This window comes from Suncus etruscus, chromosome 1, assembly GCF_024139225.1.
Source record: "Suncus etruscus isolate mSunEtr1 chromosome 1, mSunEtr1.pri.cur, whole genome shotgun sequence".
Classification (NCBI taxonomy): domain Eukaryota; kingdom Metazoa; phylum Chordata; class Mammalia; order Eulipotyphla; family Soricidae; genus Suncus; species Suncus etruscus.
Genome location: NC_064848.1, coordinates 135,350,599 through 135,355,317, shown reverse-complemented (window position 1 = coordinate 135,355,317; position 4,719 = coordinate 135,350,599). Strand labels below are relative to the sequence as shown.

At 34.1% G+C, this 4,719-nt stretch overlaps 1 pseudogene; it reads left to right on the top strand.

Moving 5' to 3' along the window:
* The first annotated feature begins 3,621 nt into the window (after positions 1-3,621).
* On the top strand, positions 3,622-3,790 carry LOC126030472 (uncharacterized; annotated as a pseudogene).
* The last annotated feature ends 929 nt before the right edge of the window (positions 3,791-4,719 follow it).

The window sequence follows — 4,719 nt, the reverse complement described above, 5'->3', positions numbered from 1 at the left end:
ACATAGCCAGCAGTAACCCCTGAGTGTCACAGAGTGTGGCCCAAAAACTAAAAAGGAAAAAAAAAAGGTTTTCTTACCTTGAGATAAGTTTAGGTGGCATCAATGGTATAATTAAATCCTGGATTATGAAGATCTATTTCTGTGAAATTTTGAGACAATATGGTTCAACAACATTCATCATCACTGAGGTCTGCTTAAAAACTTTCAGAAATATTTCTATATGAAAATTAAATATAAAGAAATATTTCTATATGGTTTGGTGCTTGCATATTTACATAGCCCCCATTCCTTCTATATTAGGATCTAATTTAACTTTAAACACGAGTATGTTTTTTAAGATTAAAAAACAGGTCAAATGGCAAGGAAAAAGTTACTAGAGTGATAGTATAGCACGTAATGCATTTTTTTTTTATGTTGCTGTTGTTGTTTTTTCATGTTGCACCCTACAACCTTTCATAAGTGACCAATGAGTACAGCTCCAGAAGGAAGTTCTGAGTACTGCTGGAAGTGAACTGTTGTGTTACTGATCCTACCCTAATCAATTATTGTACCACACCCTAGGGTGTGACCTGGTGATAATATATTGGATTATTCCTTACTTGGTATTCTGCTCCCACCCTAGGGTGGTACCTGATTCTTGTCAATAAAAGCAAGGGTCTAAGGAACGCTGGGGCTCATTCTTCGGTCTTCTTTCACTGAACTTCACTTCATTTTAGGAGTAGAAAGCTTTTGTGATTTGAATTCCTTGCTTGAGCACTGAATTTCCTGAACCCATTCTTGTACCTTTTCAATATGTTAGTTATTTCCTGCGGATTTCTACAACTGGAACTGTTCCCCTGACCTAATTGGACAGGGGAACGGGAACTGCCTTTCCAGTCTGGGAGCTCGGTGGGAATCAAACCTTAACCAATCTCCTACAGGACGTGACATTTCAGTGAACTATATAACAAATAAACCAAAAGACCAAGGGTGGTGGGTTGGGATGTAATAGAAATATTATATTAAAAAAATGGAGTCTCTAAAGCTTGCAAGCTTACATTCAGTCTTCTTTCTCTTCTCTCTTCCTCTACTTCCTCCTCTTCCTTCTCTTTTTTTTCTTCTACTAGAGTACTACAGAGTACAGTAGTTTGGGCACTTGCGTTAAATGTGATCAACTAGGTTTGATCCTTGACACCCCAAAAGGACATTTATACCACAACATTAGTATTTTCAAACACAAATCTAGGAGTAAGCCCTGAACACTGCTGAGGGTGACCCCAGGAAATAAAATAAAATAAAAGACAATGCTTTAAATCATTTTTAGGTTTATGATGGGTTTAATTTAGTGTTTCTTTAAGAGTAACCAATAAACAATTTATATAGGTGATGTTATTTAAAGTATAGATAATGAAGAATTAATTTAAATTCAATTAAATTATGAGGACAACCCAGATCAACTGAATTAGAATTTCAGGGTTACAATACTTGACAATTTGCATTTTCAATGACCATAAATCATAATCTGGAACTCTGTGGATTTGAAAACCACTGTGTTAGGAGAATCTTGATCATCTAAATGGCTATCGAAAGATAATACATTTAAGTATGACTTTTGTTGTTGGATATTACAGTTTTTATTCCCACTTTTCACAGGTTCTTTGTATTATGACAAGATTATTTAAAGGCATAGGAAAATTTAAACTGTCTATGAAATTATACAAACTTTTAAGTACTCATGACCATTTACAGATTTCTATATGCTATCAAGATACTATATTTTTTCTTTAATCTAAATGAAGTATTTGCTATATAACTGTGAGTAATTATTTTTACTTAATAAATTCTAGGACCAAAATATATACTTCCTAGCCTTGCAGCTATAGAAGACTTTAATCTTATGCTACCCAAACCCCCAATGGGGAAAAGCAGTAGAGTTACATTTGAATATGCACACTACACATGCACTGATCACTAATGTTCATCCTCCAATCAATAATTGATCCTGCATCTATTATTGTATTGTGGGTTCCTGGGGAATAAATTGGGCATGCAAAAATTTTGTTAAATTCCAAATATTGCCTAAGCAGTAATATATAAGAAAAAACTTTGTGGAATATTACTTATGATTTTTAATAATTCTAAAATACTGGTCTGTATGCAAACCTAGCTTTAATTTTCTCTCTTGGTCTACATTTCTACCTCGTGTTATCAACTCTTGTTCTTAAATGTATACAAATTGCATTTTTGCATCAATAAAAATATCTTATGTGTTCATGTGGTTTTTTTGTTTGTTTGTTTTAGAAGCTTACCTTTCCATGACAGAATAAAGGTTATTTAAACAGAAGCATTCTCTATTCAGAAATTAGATCTTTATCAGTTGACTGGGATGTAAATTATTTTTATTTTGAATAGTTGAATAAGTGTGTGAAATTGGACATGCTACCACTTTTCACTTCTCAAAAATATAATAATTATCTGTTTATTTCAGTTAATGCAGTGCAATAACTTGTCATTAATGTAAGAATTGTCTTCAAAACATGTAAAGAGCGGTTAACCACAAGTTATGAGAACCAAACCAAATCTGTAGTTTTGCATGTGATCTCACAGCTATAAAGAATTAAAATTGGTTATAATCAGTTGAATTTGAGTTGAAATAATCTGCACAAAATTATGAAGGAAAAAAGAAAAATATAACTATGTGCTCTGAGTCAAAATGGCAAAGGGAAAAATAAAAATAACTGACTCTAATTGTTTGTCCTGGGGTGAAAGATCAATTTTTTGGAAGTTGTCAAGATACATTTAAACAGAATTCCAGTGTATCAGGATTTCAGATATAAGTTATAGAGATATCTCTGAAAAGTGATGTGAAATTTCTTGTTTCAAATCATAAGGTGTGACTAGATGACCCTTCAAGCTGTTTGTTCCAGCATTTATGTGCTAAGTACCTACTGTGCCAATCGTCCTTCCAATGGTTGCAATGATCACAGAGAAATAAAGATGTCATCTGTGTTTTCCACTGTGATAGATGTGAAAGAAAAAGCTGGAAAACTATGGAGTTTTACAGTTGGGAAATATTTTTGTTTCTGAGACTCACTGGCTTGTGGGTGCCTTTTGAATTTCATTTGCTTTTTTACTAATGTGGCATAATGTATGAATAAGCAAGAATTCAAGATTTATCAATTCTAGAGAATCTAGAAATAAGGCATCTAAGAAAGTAAAATGTCTTTTACAAAGGTAACCAATATACGTCAAATTCAGAATAGTATAAAGATGAACATGGGAGGTTATATTTATATATAAGAAATAATTATGAGTTTCAAATAATAAAATTATTAGGAGAAAGAATACAATCATATATATCAGATATAATTCACTAATGGATAAAATAGGCAAAGCAGAAGTTATAAATTATCAAAATAAACTTTCCATATTTTAGTAGCAAACCATATCAATTACCAAAATAGTAAATTCCTTTTAGAAGTCAACTTTCTAACATTTAGCCTAGGATAAGTATGAATTTTGAGTTTATAAAAGGTATAATGTTTAAATGGTTTGCTTTTATTTTCTTATCACTTTAAAAGTCCATGATTATAGTTGTTGTACATAGCATCTTGAAACATATTTCAACGCTGACATGCATGACTTTTAGAGAATAGGTAACTATAATGCAGATCAACTAAGCAGGATAAAATATTAAGGAAGCCATAATGTCCAGAGGCAGAGGGGCAAGGGCTCAGTGCCCCTCAGCATCATGTCTTTGGTGCTGGTGGTTTGCAATCTGCCTTTTCTACCCTCAAACGCTGAGACACAAAAAACACAAAACAAAACAAAACAAAACAAAACAAAACAAAACAAAACAAAAAAAACCATTACTGGGAATTTGGGACCTCATGCTTCTCACCACTGCTAACATGTTGCTAACCTTGCTTCAAATACAAGGGAATCTGAAGGAAAATCTAGAATCGTTGCATTAAAAATAATTCCAGGATTGTCGCCCAGAAGAAAAAAAGAGGCCACGAAATAGCATGAAGGTAGGGCATTTGCCTTGCATGCAGAAGGACTGTGGTTCGAATCCCAGCATCCCATATGATCCCGAGACTGCGAGGAGCGATTTTTGTGTAGACCCAAAAGTAACCCCAGAAAGCTGCCGGGTGTGATCCCCCCAAAATAATAATTCGAGTATATTGTTACATATTTTGAACTGAATAGAGGTAAGTCCAAGCAAGTGTGGCTGAGAAAAGTTAAAAGGATGTTGTCTAGCAGCAGCAGGAGCAGCTGAGGGCAGTGCCTAGATTAAAATGTGCATTTTGAATAAAACTGAGGTGAGTGAGCTCAGGAAAGTGCTTGGCCTGGAGGGAAAAAAAAAGACAATTAAACAAGGGTAGCAGGAGCAACTGAAGACTGTAGACAGTTTCAACTAAACAAGTACCATTATTTTTAACAAAACTGAGGTGAGTGAGACCAGGCAAAAGCATGGCCGCTTCTCTATATTTTGTGACCATGCATTTATTGTAGTCAAGGAGACCCACCACAACACATAAAATATAGCATCACACTAGAATGGTCATAATGTAAAAACAATCCAGAACCCCACCAAACCATTTGACTGAAGATACTACTTCTGAAGACTCGACCAACATCAACTATCTTATAACCATTCTGATCAGTGTTGTGTATGTAAACATTTCAATGAGATTATTATGTTACTGACCCTACTCTGATCAATGATTGTGCCCTACC